This window comes from Trachypithecus francoisi, unplaced genomic scaffold, assembly GCF_009764315.1.
Source record: "Trachypithecus francoisi isolate TF-2019V2 unplaced genomic scaffold, Tfra_2.0 Lachesis_group9, whole genome shotgun sequence".
Taxonomy (NCBI): Eukaryota; Metazoa; Chordata; class Mammalia; order Primates; family Cercopithecidae; genus Trachypithecus; species Trachypithecus francoisi.
Genome location: NW_022681474.1, coordinates 24,447,045 through 24,467,416, shown reverse-complemented (window position 1 = coordinate 24,467,416; position 20,372 = coordinate 24,447,045).

Sequence of the window (20,372 nt, the reverse complement as noted above, 5' to 3'; positions counted from 1 at the left end):
AGTTACCCTGTCTCAAGAAAAAAAAAAAAGAAAGAAAGAAATGGTGTTTGCAATGATGGGTGTGCTAATTACCATGATCTCATATACATTGTTTGTACCCCAACATCACTGTGTACTCTGTAAATGTGTGCACTACTATGTGTCAACTAAAAAAAAAGTTTAGTTTTTTAGTATAATAAAGTAAACTGCTAAAAGCTGCCTCAAAATAAGAAAAAAAAAAAAAAGGGTGGGCGTGGTGACTCACGCCTGTAATCCCAGCACTTTGGGAGGCCAAGGTGGGTGCAGCATTTGAGGTCAGGTGTTCAATACCAGCCTGGCCAACATGGTGAAACCCCGTCTCTACTAAAACTACAAAAATTAGCTGGGCGTGGTGGTGCACGCCTGTAATCCCAGCTACTCAGGAGACTGAGGCGGGAGAATTGCTCGAGCCTGGGAGGCAGAGGTTGCAGTGAGCCGAGATGACACCATTTCACTGCAGCCTGGGAGAGACAGTGAGACCCTGTCTCAAAGAAAAGAAAAGAACAGGAGAGGAGAGGAAAAAAGAAACAAGAAGAACAAAAAAGGTCACACTTCATTTCTGAGAGGCAGAACAATTCCAAACACTTAAGATTTTAAAAACATAAATAGCATATTTAAATTTAATCAAGAGTATATGAATCAACTTTTCCTTCTAGTTTCTATTATTGTAATTTTTAAACATTCCAGATGGAGAGTTTCATATGTAGAAAATCTAGAAAACTGAAAGGAAAGGCAAGTCAGTGCTGAAGGGGCCCACCTGACAGCAGCAGTTTCAGCAGGCAGATTAGATGTCCACACCCAGGGCAGCGGGGCCCCCCGAGGGACAGCACTGGCCCATAGTCACTGCCCAGCAGAAGGAGGCTGGAGTAGGAGACAAAAAGAGCACGATGGAAGTGAGATCATTAGCTGGACATGGGTATAAGCTCTCCTAGGAGCTCACAGGGATCTTCTGGAGACTTTCCCAGGGGAGGAAGTTGTTACCTTTATTAATTTCCCATTCAAACAATTATTATTTTGAAAAGCAGAGTAAAACACCACTGAAAATAAAGGTCATATTTAGAGAAACTTGAGTTTGTACATCGGACAAAGCAAGTGCTTGTTCATCTCTACAGAGAACCAAAGGATATAATTCACACTGGTAGCATCTGTGCCTGCCCGGTTACAAAAGACCTCCTTCACACTTAAAAAAATAGGCACGTGACACGTTCCGTGCAGAACCAGTCTATGAGTCTACAGGCAAGTGGAGAACCCTAATTAAACCTTTCTCAGACCCTGCCTCCTCCATTTGCTAGGTGTATAAGCACTGCAGCTTCTTAACCCTCTTGGAAATACAAAGTGCTTAGGACACGGCTTCAAAAAATCTTTATTATAATTAAAATTAGCTATTGAGAAAAGAGGTAACAGCTTGCAGAGAGTTGGCCTAAAAGTAAAAGTGACAAAATACGTAAATATATATTATCTATGTTATTTATAAGTTAGGACATTTAAAACCACTAAAGCTATACTGGTGAGAGAGTCAGGGGAAATGAAATGACAGTTTGAGCATCAAGAACCTATCTCTTGGCCGGGTGTCGTGGGTTATGCCTGTAATCCCAACACTTTGGGAGGCTGAGGTAGGAGGATTGCTTGAGGTCAGGAGTTAGAAGCCAGCCTGGGACAATAGAGCAAGACCCTGTCTCTATTTTAAAAATAAAAATAAACAAGAACCCGTCTCTTAAACACCCCACAAATCTGAGCTCACCATTTTGGGAGGTAGGAGGAATAACTGAACATTGGTGCTTAGTTTTGTGTTGTTTCATTTTAATGATGTTGTTTTTGATTTAGGCTGTTACCGGAAAGAATTAAGGTGATCATCTGCCTTTTTAGGCAGAAGCACAATGCTGGTGAAGAAGAGAATTTGTGGGTGAAGGCAGGGCCTTGAGATCCAACTAGTGTTTATGCCAAGACACTTCCCAGGGATATACCAACTTTGGAGCCCTGCCCTGTAAACAATGTTCTTTTACTTCCCTGGCCTGTGACCTTGGACAATTTTTGGAAAGTATTGAAATGATACTGGAAAGGTCAAATGATTGCGGGGGATGCTGGAACTCTAGCTTTGGGGAATGAGCAGGAGCCAGGGATGATAGGAAGCAGCAGGGACCAACCTAAATACTGCAAAGAACCAGGCTGCGGGGTCAATGGGCATCTTCCCCATGTCCCCTGGATGCCCTTCAGTGCCCCACGGCCAACACAGCCAGGCCCATGCTGTCCCCTCATGCTGGCCGGGCTGCCTCGGCCTTATGTCCCTCGCACTTGATTCATGCATGGGGAGATTCAGCCAGGTAAGCTTAGGCCACATTCCTGCCCCCAGCTGCTTAGGAGGCTGAGAACATGAGGATTGGAAATTTTCAGCAGCATTCCCACTATGGCTCTCACAAGATCGAGAATTCCCTAAACAGAGGAGTTCTGCAAATCCCTAATATGACCCTTAAAAAGTTCCCTTAAGTGTCCCTTAAGGTCCATGTTTAAGATGCAGAATACGATTAATTGCTGCTGCAGCTCAAAATATGGCAAAAGTTGGTATCAAAGTGTGTTCAAATTCCATGGCGCCACTGCACTCCGGCCTGGGTGACAAAGCGAGACCCTGCCTCAAAAATAAATGAATGAATAAATAAAAATTAGAAAAGAAAGAAAAGCGCTGATAGTTAGAAATATGGTACCTTCTCATTTACTCTGGACTAACAAGGAAGTCACTCTGGCCCTCAGGCCGCCAAGTGAAACTTGAAGAGCTTTTCTGCCCCTCCCTTTTGTGAGCATGGACAAATAAGCCCACTTGTTGGCTGCTGACCCAGCATGTGAGGGAGCACGGGTACAGAGGCTCTGTGAATCAGCCTCTGAACAAGTTCCACTCTGACCCCAGTGGCTGATCACGGCAACCTTGAACATGGGATCAAGGGAGAGTGAATGTGGAGGAAACATGCTTGAAATGATGCCTGGTGTGTGTGAAGGAGAAACTACGTTGAGAGACCAAACTGAAAAACCAAAGGTGTTTCTTTCCATCTTCATGTTTTGTAAAACAGACATATAAATGCTGACACTATTTGACAGAGACAGAAATTCTCCTTCTCTTCTTTTTTGAGATGGGGTCTTTCTCTGTTGCTCATGCTGGAGTGCAGCAATGTGATCGTGGTTCACTGCAGCCTTGACCTCTCTGCAGCCTTGACCTTTCAGAATCAGCCCATCCTCCTACCTCAGCCTCCAGAGTAACTGGGACTGCAGCCATGAGCCACTGTGCCTGGCTAATTTTTTCTTTCTTTTTTTGTACAAACAGGGTCTCACTATGTTGCCCAAGCTGGTCTCGATCTCTTGGGCTCAGCCATCCTCCTGCCTCAGCCTCCCAAAGTGCTGGGATTATAAGCATGAGCCACCACGCCTGGCAGGCAAATTCTTTAGCAAGGCTGCCTGCTAAGCGTTGTCTCTGTGTAAACCAACCCCTATACAATGCAGAACATGAGCCGCTTGAAATAGATCTGGATTGGGGCTACACTGCATCTATGCATATCTTATGAAGATATGAATAGAAGAAGAAAAAGGAAAGTAAAGGAAGGAAAAAGTATGACTCCAGAACACAACAAATCATTTAAGCTGTTCAGCATTTGTTACTGTGGGCAATACTCAGCCAAGAATATTTGTGATAAAGTTTTTTGTTTGTTTGTTTTGTTTGAGGCAGGGTCTTGTTCTCTGGCCCAGGCTGGAGCGCAGTGGTGCAATTGTGGCTCACTGCAGCCTCCGCCTCCTAGGCTTAAGACATCCTCCTGCCTCAGCCTCCCAAGTAGCTGAGACTACAGGCATGCACTACTACACCCGGCCAATTTTGTGTAATTTTCTATAGAGATGGGTTCTCCCTATGTTGACCAGGCTGGTCCTGAACTCCTGGGTTCAAGCAATGCTTCTGCCTCGATCTCTCAAAGTGCTGAGATTACAGTTGTGACGAGTTCCCCTCCCCCTGCCCCCAGTGAAAGTGTGTATCAGGCAACTTTCTCATGGTTTGTGGACTGCAGCTGGAGCACTCTCTCTCCACTGGGTGGTCAGCCACCTATCTTAAAGTTTCCCTTGTCACTTCCTTTCTTACAAAATCTAAGTCACAGACAGGCCTCCAGACTTCAAGGTGTCTTCCCTTTGCAGTTGCTGACAGCTGACTCATGCTCGTGTTCACTTAACGTCTGTTCTCCTTGTTTACTGACATGTTGGAGATGTGCCTTACGGATGGCAGATTGTTTTACTGTTGGCTTCCAACATGTCATGTCAATCAGTGTGCACTTCAGATACACTGAACAGCAGTGGATCTAGGTAGGGAAGAGTTAACTCTTGGGCTGAGAAAGCTTTAAAGCATTTTGGGGGGTCGGGCTAGGGGGCAGATGTTGACCTTCACAAAACCTGTGCTTTCAAAAAGAGGACGTATGTTTTCAGAACCTAGTAGTAGGGAGATAAAACCGGAATAATTCAGTTTAGCTACTGAGGCCTGGGGTTCCTCAACAGATGTGATAACAGAATGTAAATATTGAGATCCAGCTGTCAGCCTATTGGCCTTATGCACTGAGGTTAAGAGAACTTGGCTTCTCTTGCCGAGAGCTGGCTACAGGCAGGCAGGAAATTCAGAAGAGAAGATATATATTTATAGGATTTTTTTTTCCTTCTAAGTTTGATGCAAAAAAAGACGGAGGAAATGCAGAGCTTCCTCCTCGTTGGGTCTTATATGCGCCACCCTACCTTTCCCATCTGTCCCCATTCCAAGGGAGTCAGCAGTCAACTCTTTTCGAGCATTTTTCTAATAGGCAAAATTAGACTTCGACGAGGAATGCCTGCTCTGACTTAGCTATGTGGCACAGAACTTGACCTTGGCCTTGAGAGCTGCAGGCTGACCCCTGGCCCATCTCCTCATGGCAGCCTGTATTTAAAGCCCTCCCGCGGGGTCCCATTGCTTCATGAGGTCTTTTCATTTGATATACGTTCTGGCAACATAAATTTTTTTTAAATGTTGGCTAATGGTGAGGGGTATTACTTAATAAAACAGAAGAGAATGAGGAATGACGGGGGCTGCCTTAGAGAGGTAGGTCAGGGAGCGCCAGGCGAGCAGGTGATATTTTCACTGAGATGGAAAGAAGCAGCCAGCCTTGTGAAGATTTAGGCAGGAAAAATAGCAGAGGGCCCCAAAGCAGGTATTTGAAGAACACTGGAACCAGAGGGAAAGGAGAAGACCTGGGGTCTGAGAGGCATTAGTGGCACTGGGCATTGTGGAGACTTGAAGGCTGCAGTGAGGACTGTAGATTTTATTTCCTAAGTGATGATAGAGATTCAAGCAGGGGAGTTATGTAATTTGGGTGTGCAGTTTTTTAAAACCTCCCTGACTGCTATGGAAAGAATGGATTGTGGGGGTGGCAGGGAGGAAGTGGAACAGTGATCACAGTGACAAGACTGTTACAGCAGTCCAGGAAAGAGACGCTGTCAGCCTAGGTTTGGGAGGCATTAGCAGTATGGACGAATCTGGGATGTGTTTTGGAGGTAGAAGTGACAGACCTTGCTGTTGGACTGAATGTTGGAGGTAAGGGAGGACTAAGGATAGGTTTTTGGCTCAAGTAGCTGCAGAAACAGCAGTGCCATCTCTTAAGGACAGGAAGACTGAAGAAACCGAAGATTCGTAGAGGAGGGGACACAAATCATTCAGATTTGGCCAAGTGAGCTCTGAGATATCCATCAGAAACTGAGGAGGAGGCGTTAAGTAGTCAGTTGTATGTGCTACATCAGCGTATATGCCAGGAACTGCACGTCAGGTGGGACTACAATGTAAACTTTAAAAGTAAAATGAAAAAAAAAAAAATGCTAAAAGAAAACGGTTATTATAATCACAGAATATTGTAAAAAGGTTTTTATAACTTCAAATCACAAATAAAAAGACTGATGGATTTGACTAATTAAAAAAATTTTAAACTTCTGTGCTATTGAAGTGTAAGAGCAGAGATAAAATATTTGCAACCTAGATAACAGAGGTTTATTAAATGGAAAAAGATCTAAAAAGTCAAAAAATTTAAATGTATGCCCATTAGAAAAATAAACCAGGAAGAATGAGTCATAAATTCAAAATAGAATATGGTTGCTAAGTATGTGAAAAGATCTTCAATCTTTTTTTTTCAGCTTTTGATTAGATTTATCATATTCAATTCAATCATGTTTAATAACTGTTATTTGAGATAGAATTCACATATGATCAAACTCACCTGATATTCATTCTTACTAGTAATTAAAGAGGTGCAAACTACAATGAGATTTTTTTATCAGATTGGCAAAGATTAAAATAATTGAAATAGGCCGGGCGCGGTGGCTCAAGCCTGTAATCCCAGCACTTTGGGAGGCCGAGACGGGCGGATCACAAGGTCAGGAGATCGAGACCATCCTGGCTAACACGGTGAAACCCCATCTCTACTAAAAATACAAAAACTAGCCGGGCGAGGTGGCGGGCGCCTGTAGTCCCAGCTACTTAGGAGGCTGAGGCAGGAGAATGGCGTAAACCCGGGAGGTGGAGCTTGCAGTGAGCTGAGATCCGGCCACTGCACTCCAGCCTGGGAGACAGAGCCAGACTCCGTCTGAAAAAAAAAAAAAAAATAATTGAAATACCCAAAGTTGGTGAAGGTGTATATAAACAGTACAAGTTGTTTCCTGCTTTTTGGAGTAGGGTTGCCAGAGTTAGCAAATAAAAATACAAGACACGCAGCTAAATTTGAATTTCAGATAAACAACAAATACTTTTCAAAGTATAATTATGTCCCAAGTATTATACTGGACATATTTATACTAAAATTTTAATTGCTATTTATTATTATTATTTAGCTGGATGTAAAGTGAAAGTTTATCCAGTAACCCTATTTTTGGAGGGCATTTGACTGTCACACTTTTATATGGCGATTTCATTTCCAGAGATTTATCTTAAAGAGTTAAAAAGGAAATAGGCAAATAACTTTTATAAAACTACATATAGAAAGATGTTTATCAGAATATTATATTATTCTATATAATAATTGATATATCCACTATCAATATAATATATGCTATGCTAATTTCCATTAATATGAGATTCACTAAATAACTGTGACACATCCAGTTAATGAAGTACTATGCAGCCATTAAATATGATGAGATTGGTCTATAACTTGTTGACATGAAAAAAATCCATAATGTTAAATGGGAAGAAAGTATACCATTAAAAGAATATATAATGGGATTCAATTTATAAAAATTATATATAGGTATATAGAGAGAGTTTTTTTAAAAGGTATACCAAAATATTAAGAATATTTATTCTGGGGCCATGGGACTTAAGATTACTTATACTTAAAAACATTCTGCAATTTTTTGACTTTTTTTTTTTTTACAATGACATTAATCATTTTTGCAGCCAAAAAGACATTAGTATTTTGGAAAATAAAGTCCAACTCTTGTCTCTGACAGGATCCCAGCAGAAAACAGATGGCACATGCACACTTGAGTATTTTAAGGAGACTTGAATGAAGGGACTATTTATAAATGTGTAAGGAGGGTTTAGGGAAATCACAACAGATAATTAAATAATTCAGGTCTAGAAGCAACAAGGCACCATTATTGCCCAAAGACCTGAAGTGGCAGGTGGAGAAATGTTTATTTGAACCTTCAGACAGAAAGAGCCTTGAGAAGCAGAGACTGAGACAGATCTACAGATTGTCACTTGCCTCTTCCCTCCTCCCTGTCTTAGTGATTCCCATTGGCCAAAGTCAGCAGGAGCCAAAGGGCCGAGAAGCTCATCGATTCAAGGCCGCCTCCTGGGACACCCGGAGGTCGATCTGTCATTGCTTCATCCACCTGGAATGTGGAAAGCTGGAAAGAGTCACTTCTACCTTAACAATGAAGGAAAAGTCAAATAAACTATTCCTGATACAAAAGCACAACTTTCCTTGAGTCCAAACAGAAACCCAAGTTTGCAGGAAAACCAAGTAGCTTTAAATTCCAAATTCCTTGAGAATTTGTCAACATGAATTCACCTAATCACAACACTCTTATCCTTTGGAATATATTTGTTTTTCTTTTGCTTTTCTCACAGAGAGATGCTGATTTCATTTTCAGTATATCACTGTGGCTATAGATAGTATGGTCTGAATAGACTATATAAATAAAAAGAAAAAAAGGCTATTTGGGGAGAAAAGTGAGCTGTACCATTCAAATTTACAATGATATAAAATCAAACATTAAAAAATCAATTGATTCATATAAGACAATGGGAAAGGCAGTGGATCAAATACAAGGGCCCTGAACATATTCAGGCATTATTTTGGAACTTGGAAATTTACAGTAGAAGTTCTGACAATTACTCTGGGGGGATCACTGCTTTTAGCACAAGAAACAATCCTAGCAAAGTGAAGTCGAATATTCCATAAAAACTGAAAAATCAGAAAAAAAAATCATGGAAATGGCTAACAAAGAGACAGGTAGCTCAAGCATGGTGGCTCACAGCTGTAATCCCAGCACATTGGGAGGCTGAGGTGGGCGGATCACCTGAGGTCAGGAGTTCCAGACAAGCCTGGCCAACGTGGCGAAACCCTATCTCTACTAAGAATACAAAAATTAGCCGGAGTGGTGGCAGGGGCCTGTAATCCCAGCTACTCGGGAGGCTGAGGCAGGAGAATCACTTGAACCCAGGAGGCAGAGGTTGCAGTGAGCTGAGATCATGCCACTGCACTCCAGCCTGGGTGACAAGATTGAAACTGTCAAAAAAACAAAGGGGTTGCTGGCAAGATGGCTGAATAGGAGCAGCTCCAGTCTGAAGCTCCCAGTGAGACTGACACAGAAGGTGGGTGATTTCTGCATTTCCAACTGAGGTACCCGGTTCATCTCATTGGAACCGTTTGGACAGTGGGTGCAGCCCACGGAGGGCAAGCCAAAGCAGGGTGGGGTGTCGCCTCACCCGGGAAGCACAAGGGGTCAGGGGATTTCCCATTCCTAGCCAAGGGAAGCTGTGAGAGACTGTATAGCGAGGAACAGTGTGCACTCCAGCCCAGATATTGTACTTTTCCCATTGTCTTTGCAACCAGCAAACCAGGAGATTCTCTCTGGTGCCTGGCTGGGCAGGTCTCACCCCCATGGAGCCTGGCAAACTAAGATCCACTGGCTTGAAATTCTCGCTGCTAGCACAGCAGTCTGAGGTCGACCTGGGATGCTCAAGCTTGGTGGGGGGAGGGGCATCCATCATTGCTGAGGCTTGCTGGGCGGAGCCCACCGCAGCTCAGCAAGGCCACTGCCACCAGACTGACTCTCTAGGCAGGGCATCTCTGAAAAAAAGGCAGCAGCCCTAGTCAGGGACTTAAAGACAAAACCCCCATCTCCTTGGGACAGAGCACCTGGGGGAAGGGGTGGCTGTGGAGACAGCTTTAGCAGATGTAAGTGTCCCTGCCTTGCAACTCTTAAGAGAGCAGCAGATCACCCAGCACTGTGTTCAATATCAGAGAAGGAACAGGCTACATCCTCAAGTGGGTCCCTGGCACCCCTGTATCCTGACTGGGAGACACCACCCAGTAGGGGCCTACAGACAGTTCATACAGGAGAGCTCTGGCTGGCATCTGGCAGGTGCTCCTCTGGGACGAAGCTTCCATAGGAAGGAACACGCAGCAATCTTTGCTGATCTGCAGCCTCTGCTGGTGATACCCAGGCAAACAAGGTCTGGAGTGGACCTCCAGCAAACTCCAGCAGACCTGCAGAAGAGGGCCTGACTGTTAGAAGGAAAACTAACAAACAGAAAGGAATAGTAGCAACATCAACAAAAAGACATCCACTCAGAGACCCCATCTGAAGGTCACCAACATCAAAGACTAAAGGTAGATAAATCCACAAAGACTGGGAGAAACCAGCACAAAAAGGCTGAAAACTCCAAAAACCAGAATGCCTCTGCTCCTCCAAAGGATCACAACTCCTCAGCAGCAAGGGAACAAAACTGGATGGAGAATGAGTTTGACGAATTGAAAGAAGTAGGCTTTAGAAGGTGGGTAATAACAAAACTCCTCCAAGCTAAAAGAGCATGTTCTAACCCAATGCAGGGTAGCTAAGAACCTTGAAAAAAGGTTAGACGAATTGCTAACTGGAATAACCAGTTTAGAGAAGAATATACATGACCTGATGGAGCTGAAAAACACAGCACAAGAACTTCATGAAGAATACACAAGTATCAATAGCTGAATTGATCAAGTGGAAGAAAGGATATCAGAGATTGAAGATCATCTCAATAAAAAAAAACTGAGAAGGCAAGATGAGAGAAAAAAGAGTGAAAAGAAACCAACAAAGCCTCCAAGAAATATGGGGCTATGTGAAAAGACCAAATCTACATTTGATTGGTGTACTTGAAAGTGAAGAGGAGAATGAAACCAAGTTGGAAAACACTTTTCAGGATATTATCCAGGAGAACTTCCCCGATCTAATAAGGCAGGCCAACATTCAAATTCAGGAAATACAGAGGACACCACAAAGATACTACTTGAGAAGAGCAACCTGAAGACACATAATCATCAGATTCACCAAGATTGAAATGAAGGAGAAACTGATAGGGGGAGCCATAGAGAAAGGTCGGGTTACCCACAAAGGGAAGCCCATCAGGCTAACAGCGGATCTCTCTGCAGAAACCCTACAAGCCAGAAGAGAGTGGGGGCCAGCATTCAACATTCTTAAAGAAAATAATTTTCAACCCAGAATTTAATATCCAGCCAAACTAAGCTTCATAAGGGAAGGAGAAATAAAATGCTTTATAGACAAGCAAATACTGAGAGATTTTGTCACCACCAGGCCTGCCTTACAAGAGCTCCTGAAGGAAGCACTAAACGTGAAAAGGAACAACCGGTACCAGCCACTGAAAAAACATACCAAATTGTAAAGACCATCGATGCTATGAAGAAACTGCATCAACTAATGGACAAAATAACTAGCTACCATCAGAATGACAGGATCAAATTCACACATAACAATATTAACCGTAAATGTAAATGGCCTAAATGCCCCAATTAAAAGACACAGACTGGAAAATTGGATAAATAGTCAAGACCCATTGGTGTGCTGTATTCAGAAGACCCATCTCACGAGCAAAGACACACATAGGCTCAAAATAAAGGGCTGGAGGAATATTTAACAAGCAAATGGAAAGCAAAAAGAAGGAGGGTTGCAATCCTAGTCTCTGATAAAACAGGCTTTAAACCAACAAAGATCAAAAGAGACAAAGAAGAGCATTACATAATGGTAAAGGGAATCAATGCATCAAGCAGGGCTAACTATCCTAAATATACATGCACCCAATACAGGAGCACACAGATTCATAAAGCGAGTTCTTAGAGACTTACAAAGAGACTTAGATTCCCATACAATAGTGGGAGACTTTAACACCCTACTGTCAACACTAGACAGATCAATGAGACAGAAAGTTAACAAGTATATTCAGGACTTGAACTCAGCTATGGACCAAGCGGACCTGTAGACATCCACAGAACTCTCCACCCCAAATCAACAGAATATACGTTCTTCTCAGCCTCACATCACACTTATTCTAAAGTTAACCAAATAATTGGAAGTAAAACACTCCTCAGCAAATGCAAAAGAATGGAAATCATAACAAACAGTCTCTCGGACCACAGTGCAATCAAATTAGGACTCAGGATTAAGAAGCTTACTCAAAACTGCACAACTATGTGGAAACTGAACAACTTGCTCCTGAATGACTAATGGGTAAATAACTAAATGAAGGCAGAAATAAAGATACTCTTTGAAACAAATGAGAACAAAGACACAATGTACCAGAATCTGTGGGACACATTTAAAGCAGTGTGTAGAGGGAAATTTATAGCACTAGATACCCACAAGAGAAAGCAGGAAAGATCTCAAATTGACACCGTATATCACAATTAAAAGAACTAGAGAAGCAATAGCAAACAAATTCAAAACCTAGCAGTAGATAAGAAATAACTAAGATCAGAGCAGAACTGAAGGAGATAGAGACATCAACAACCCTTCAAAAAAAAATCAGTGAATCCAGGAGCTGGTTTTTTGAAAAGATCAACAAAATAGATAGACCACTAGCCAGACTAATAAAGAAGAAAAGAGAGAAGAATCAAACAGATGCAATAAAAAGTGATAAAGGTGATACCACCACTGATTCCACAGAAATACAATCTATCATGAGAGAATACTATAAACACCTCTATGCAAATAAACTAGAAAATCTAGAAGAAATGGATAAATTCCTGGACACATACACCCTCCCAAGACTAAACCAGGAAGAAGTCGAATCCCTGAATAGACCAATAACAAGTTTTGAAATTGAGGCAGTAATTAATAGCACACCAACCAAAAAAAGTCCAGGACCAGATCAATTCACAGCCGAATTCTACCAGAGGTACAAAGAGGAGCTGGTACCATGCCTTCTGAAACTATTCCAAACAATAGAAAAAGAGGGAATCTTCCCTAATGCATTTTATAAGGATAGCATCAACCTGATATCAAAGCCTGGCAGAGACAGAACCAAAAAAGAAAATGTCGGTCCAATATCCCTGATGAACATCAATGCGAAAATCTTCAATAAAATATTGGAAAACCGAATCCAGCAGCACATCAAAAAGCTTATCCACCATGATCAAGTTGGCTACATCCTTGGGATGCAAGGCTGGTTCAATGTATGCAAATCAGTAAACATAATCCATCACATAAACTGAACCAATGATGAAAATCACATGATTATCTCAATAGATGCAGAAAAGGCCTTCGACAAAATTCAACATCCCTTCATGCTAAAAACTCTCAATAAACTAGGTATTGATGGAACATATCTCAAAATAATAAGAGCTATTTATGACAAACCCACAGCCAATATCATAATGAATAGGAAAAGGTGGAAGCATTCCCTTTGGAAACCAGTACAAGACAAGGATGCCCTCTCTCACCAGTCCTTTTCAACATAGTACTGGAAGTTCTGGCCAGGGCAGTCAGGCAAGAGAAAGAAATAAAGGGTATTCAATGAGGAAAAGAGGAAGTCAAATTGTCTCTGTTTGCAGATAACATGATTGTATATTTAGAAAACCCCATTGTCTCAGCCCCAGATCTCCTTAAGCTGATAAGCAACTTCAGCAAAGTCTCAGGATACAAAATCTGTGTGCAAAAATCACAAGCATTCCTATACACCAATAACAGACAGAGAGCCAAATCATGAGTGAACTCCCATTCACAATTGCTACAAAGAGAATAAAACACCTAGTAGTACAACTTACAAGGGATGTGAAGGACCTCTTCATGGAGAACTACAAACCACTGCTCAAGGAAAAAAAAATGGCCATACTGCCCAAAGTAATTTATAGATTCAATGCTATCCCCGTCAAGGTATTCACAGAATTGACTTTCTTCACAGAATTGGAAAAAGGTACTTTAAATTTTATATGGAACCAAAAAAGAGGCCGCATAGCCAAGCCAATCCTAAACAAAAAGAACAAAGCTGGAGGCATCACGCTACCTGACTTCAAACTATGCCTCAAGGCTACAGTAACCAAAACAGCATGGGACTGGTACCAGAACAGATATATAGACCAGTGGAACAGAACAGAGCCCTCAGAAGCAACACCACACATCTACAACCTGACACAAACCTGACACAAGCAAGCAATGGGGAAGATTCCCTATTTAATAAACAGTATTGAGAAAACTGGCTAGCCATATGCAGAAAGCTGAAACTGGATCCTTTCCTTATACTTTATACAAAAATTAATTCAAGATGGATTAAAGACTTAAACATAAGACCTAAAACCGTAAGAACCCTGGAAGAAAACGTAGGCAACACCATTCAGGACATAGGCATGGGCAAAGACTTCATGTCTAAAACACCAAAAGGAGTGTCAACAAAAGCCAAAATAGACAAATGGGATCTAATTAAAGAGCCTCTGCACAGCAAAATAAACTATCATCAGAGTAAACAGGCAGTCTACAGAATGGGAGAAAAATTTTGCATCATTTTTGCCCATCAGACAAAGGGCTAATATCCAGAGTCTACAAAGAAGTTGAACAAATTTACAAGAAAAAAACATACAACCCCATCAAAAAGTGGGCAAAGGAACAGACACTTCTCAAAAGAAGACATTTATGCAGGCAACAAACATATGAAAAAATGCTAATCATCACTGGTCATTAGAGAAATGCAAATCAAAACCACAATGCGATACCATCTCATGCCAGTTAGAATGGCAGTCATTAAAAAGTTAGGAAACAACAGATGCTGGAGAGGATGTGGAGAAATAGGAATGCTTTTACATGTTGGTGGGAGTGTAAATTAGTTCAACCATTGTGGAAGACAATGTGGCAATTCCTCAAGGATCTCGAACTGGAAATACCATTTGACCAAGCAATCCCATTACTGGATATATACCGAGAGAATTATAAATCATTCTACTATAAAGACACATGCACACGTATATTTACTGTGGCACTGTTCACAATAGCAAAGACTTGGAACCAACCCAAATGCCCATCAGTGATAGACTGGATAAAGAAAATGTGGCAATATGGCACATATATACCATGGAATACTATGCAGCTATAAAAAAGGATGAGTTCATGTCCTTAGCAGGGACATGGATGAAGCTGGAAACCATCATTCTCAGCAAACTAACACAAGAACAGAAAACCAACCACCACATGTTCTCACTTATAAGTGGGAGCTGAACAAGGAGAACACTTGGACACAGGGTGGGGAACATCACACAGCGGTGCCTGTCGGATGGTGGGGGTATAGGGGAGGGATAGCATTAGGAGAAATGCCTAATGTAGATGATGGGTTGATGGGTGCAGCAAACCACCATGGTACATGTATATCTATGTAACAAACCTCCAAGTTCTGCACATGTACCCCAGAACTTAAAGTGTAATAAAAAAAAAAAACACTAATAAAAAACAAACAAAACAAACAAAACAAAACAAAAAAGAGACAAGTAGATGCTCCCCTGTCTACTCCATTATATGGTAAGAGTAGAAACAAACCCAAGTCCCTCTTTGATGTTTACTGTGCTATGTTTACAATGGGAGAAACATTTCTTTGTGCAAACTTACACCACCAAAAACCTTATGACTTTACTAAAGGTTTTCCAGTTCAAAAGTTACTTTTGATCAGGCGCAGTGGCTCACACCTGTAATCCCAACACTTTGGGAGGCCGAGGTGGGCAGATCGCTTGAGCTCAGGAGTTCAAGACCAGCCTGAGCCACAAAATAAAACCCCATCTCTACACAAAATACAAAACATTAGCTGGGTGTGGCAGCACATGCCTGTAGTCCCAGGTACTCAGGAGGCTGAGGCAGGAGGATTACCTGATCCAGGAGGTAGAGGCTGCAGTGAGGCATATTTCACCACTGTACTCCAGCTTGGGCAACAAAGTGAGACCCTTTCTCAAAAAAAAAAAAAAAAGTAAATAAAAGTTAGTTTTCCTAGTGGCATCATTATAGGAGATAATCTTAACAAAACAGTATAAAAAAAAAAGTGTTGGATCAAATATCCCAGAATGTCAGGATTTAATGGGCTCTACTCACATGCTCATAGACATAAAGTCAACTATTACCATTGAAATAAAACAAAATATCCCCTAGCATCCAGCCCAGTGCGTGGCACACAGTAAGTACTCAGTGATAGGATAAACTAGTGAATATGTATAAGAAAACAATGTTAAATATTATAATGATGTACACTTATATTTAAATGTATTTTATTGCCTTCTGTTAACTGGCATAAAATTATTTGTTTAAAGAAAAGGATCGGCCGGGCGCGGTGGCTCAAGCCTGTAATCCCAGCACTTTGGGAGGCCGAGACGGGCGGATCACGAGGTCAGGAGTTTGAGACCACCCTGGCTAACACGGTGAAACCCCGTCTCTACTAAAAAAATACAAAAAACTAGCCGGGCGAGGTGGTGGGCGCCTGTAGTCCCAGCTACTCGGGAGGCTGAGGCAGGAGAATGGCATAAACCCGGGAGGCGGAGCTTGCAGTGAGCTGAGATCCGGCCACTGCACTCCAGCCCGGGCGACAGAGCAAGACTCCGTCTCAAAAAAAAAAAAAAAAAAAAAAAGAAAAGGATCTACCTTGAAAATCATTCTTGTCTCAAAAGAAAAAAATTCACTCTTGTTTCAAAAGTCATAGTTGCCAAGAAGCTCAGAACATACAAGTTTTGGGGATTATAGATTCAGGGCAGAAGCTTTTACTTAAAAAACAAAAACAGACTGTGGAAGATATGAAGGCATAAAGTGTCATTCATGATTTAACTAGTTTTATTTAGTTAAATATTATTTTTAAGGCTCCTATCTGATATAACCTGATACAAGATCTCTAACATAAACTATGTTTATATAACTCGATTTGTGTAAATGTCATAGGTAAAAGTCAAATTGTTGCTAAATTTCATGTGAGAGCAACAAGGAAATTAATGCCTCACATTTAAACTGGCTTCAATTTTTTTAAACTTTTATGTACAGAAAAAAAGCTGATTGACAGATAATATTGCATTTTCCCTTTGATCATAAATATGTACCTCTGGCAGAGTTCATAACCCTGATTTGAAATGTAACAGTTACAAAATTGAAATACTACTGTGAAATTTAAATGATCATATTCTGAATTGTAATTAATGCTTTATAATCCTAACACCATCCATTAGTTTAAAAATCAAGTAGTCTGTTTGTTGAAAGTGCAGACAGAGGAAAATATGCTTCTAGTCCTTTCAGGTTATGGAATACGTATTATTCTTTCCATCAAAAATTATTTATTAGCACCTATGCTATGCCAGCCACTATGGGAAGTGTGTATGCGTACATGGTACGTTGGTAGTGAGGGGTGAACCGCTACCTTTGGCCATGAGAATGAAAGTCATGCATATAAGTGGTGGAGCTGAAGGATCAAAAGACCCTGAGTTCTTGGTTTTGTCATTAAACACCCATATCAGACTTGGACTGCCTTTCTCTAGGCTCGTTGATGTGTGAGACAAATGCTTTAAGTCAAAGTTGTGTCGGGTTCTATGTAACCTCCAGCCAAAACCAATATTGATTAAAACATTTAGTGAATGAATTTTAAATGTTCTCCTTTGCATCACAAAATGCTGTCATGGATTTAATGTTAAACTCATGCCTCTCCTTCTTTTGAAAAATGTTCTGAGGTGGCTTAGAATAAATGACACAAATAGTACAAGATCCTTTAAACCATGATAGCAGAATAAGAGCTAAGTAAGAAAAGAGAAAAATTGTTATTCTAGGAAACCTAGGTGAAAGACAGCAACTGATGTGAAATCTAAAATTCACCCCCAAGTTTTCTGGCACCAAACTCTTATTATCTAATACCTGAAAGCATACCAGTTTATCAATTTCTTCCTAGCACATAGTTCTAAGAAAAACATAGCAGGTGAATCTAGTAAAAAGGCTACTGAAAATTATGTCTTTAAAAACAGTTTGTAAAAGATATAGCAATTTTATCATACATTAGCTAATACCAATTCCCAATGAAAGACAAAGTTCTAAATGTTAAACTGTAATACAATGTAGCCTCCTACCAAAAACTATAATCTCAAATTGTCTGCTGCATTCTTTTTGTTTTTTGGGTTTTTGTTTAGACAGTTGAGAGAAACAATATAAAATGGAAGAGAATCATAAGGACATCCAGTCCCCCCTTGTCTCCTTCATAGTCTGTTTTTCCCTGGATTAAGCTGGATCCGAAGAGAGGTCTCAGATTGTAACACTTTGTTTTGAGCTTCCAGTTACCTTCAACATGTTTGACATTACTCACTTGGATTGCATTGAAGGACATTCTAGTAATCTCATACCAAGTGAGCTACTACATTCATCATTCAGGAGTGATGAGGACATTAGGCACAGCAGTTCTCAGTAGTTCGTATGAAAAACCAGTAGTTCATATGAAAAACGTTTTTTCCCAAGTATGAGGATATGTACTTGTGGGGGTTTTTGTCCCTGAAGAATAAGCGTGTTTTCTTCTTCTGGACAGCATAGATTGTTGATAATCCCATTTCTCTTTTTCCTTTGTTCTCCAAGAAACTTCAAAGCAAATTTACATCCCAGGTTTATCTTTATGTTGATCATTTCTATGTGCTATTCGTTTCCACACTCAATTTTATTTATAATTTAAATCAATTATATAATTTAAATTATTTGTTACATATAAAATTACACACACACATGCAAATTTCAGGCCAGACATGGTGGCTCACACCTGTAATCCTAACACTTTGGGAGGTTGAAGTGGGAGGATCACTTGAGGCCAGGGGTTCGAGAGCAGCCTGAGCAACACAGTGAGACCTCATTGCTACTAAAATCCAAAAAAATTAGCCAGACATGGTGGTGTGTGCCTGTAGACCCAGTTACTTGGGAGGCTGAGGCAGGAGGATTGCTTGAGCCTGGGAAATCAAAGCTACAGTGGGCCATGATCACACCATTGCTCTCTAGCCTGGGTGACAGAGCAAGACTGTCTGAAAAAAAAATTTTTTTTAATCTCTTCCTCTGATGAATAAAAGTGGTGAGAGTGGGCATCCTTGTCTTGTTCCAGTTCTCAGAGGAAATCCTTTCCCCTTTCAGTATTATGTTGGCTGTGGATTTGTCATAGGTGACTTTTACTACATTGAGGTATACCCTTGTGTGCCAATTTTGCTGAGGGTTTTAATCATAAAGGGATGCTGGATTTTGTCAAATGCTTTTTCTGCATCTAGTGTGATGATCTTGTGATTTTGGTTTTTAATTCTGTTTATGTCATATATCACATTTATTGACTTGAGTATGTTAAACTATCCCTGCATCCTTGGCATGAAGCCCACTTGGTCATGGTGAATTATCTTTTTGATATGTTGTTGGATTCATTTACCTTGTATTTTGTTAAGGATTTTTGCATCTATGTTCATCAGGGATATCGGTCTGTAGTTTTCTTTTTTGGTTATGTCCTTTCTTGGTTTTGGTATTAGGGTAATACTGGCTTCATAGAATAATTTAGGGAGGATTCCCTCTTTCTCTATCTTGTGGAATAGTATCAATAGGATTGGAATCAATTCTTCTTTGAATGTCTGATAGAATTCAGCTGTGAATCCATCTGGTCCTGAACTACTTTTTGTTAATATGTTTTAAAATGACCATTTCAACCTCACTGCTTGTTATTGACCTTTTCAGGATTTCTAATCCTTCCTGATTTAAGCTAGGAGGGTTGTATCTTTCCAGGAATGTATCTGTCTCTTCTAGGTTTTCTAGTTTATGTGCCTAAAGGCGTTCATAGTGCTGGAAGTCCTAGCCAGAGCAGTCACACCAAAGAAAGAAATCAAGGGCATCCAAATCGGTCAGGAGGAAGTCAAAATGTCACTGTTTGCTGATGATATGATAGTACACCTAGAAAACCCTAAGGCTCCTCCAAAAAGCTCCTAGAACTGATAAATGAATTCAGCAAAGTTTCAGGATACAAAATTAATGTACACAAATTAGTAGCTCTGCTATACACCAACAACGGCCAAGCTGAGAATCAAATCAAGGACTCAACTCCTTTTACAATAGCAGCCAAAAAAATAAAATACTTAGGAATATACCTGACCAAGGAGGTGAAAGACCTCTACAAGGAAAACTACAAAACACTGCAGAAAGAAATCGTAGATGACACAAACAAATGGAAACACATCCCATGCTCATGGGTGGGTAGAATCAATATTGTGAAAATGACCATACTGCCAAAAAGCAATCTACAGACTCAATGCAGTTCCCATCAAAATGCCACCATAATTCCTCACAGAACTAGAAAAGACAATTCGTATGGAACCCAAAAAAAGCCTGCATAGCCAAAGCAAGACTAAGCAAAAATAATCTGGAGGCATCATATTACCTGATTTCAAACTATACTAGAAGGCCATAGTCACCAAAACAGCATGGTACTGATATAAAAATCAGCACATAGACCAATGGAACAGAATAGAGAACCCAGAAATAAACCCAAATACCTACAGCCAACTGATCTTCAACAAAGTAAACAAAAACTTAAAGTGGGGAAAGGACACCCTATTAAACAGATGGTGCTAGGATACTTGGCAAGCCACATATAGGAGAATGAAAGTGGATTGTCATCTCTCACCTCATACAAAACCAACTCAAGATGGGTGAAGGAGTTAGATCTAAGACCTGAAACTATAAAAATTCTGGAAGATACCATCAGAAAAACCCTTCTAGACATTGGCTTAGGCAAAGACTTCATGACAAAGAACCCAAAAGCAAATGCAACAAAAGCAAGGATAAATAGGTGGGACTTAATTAAACTAAAGAGCTTCTGC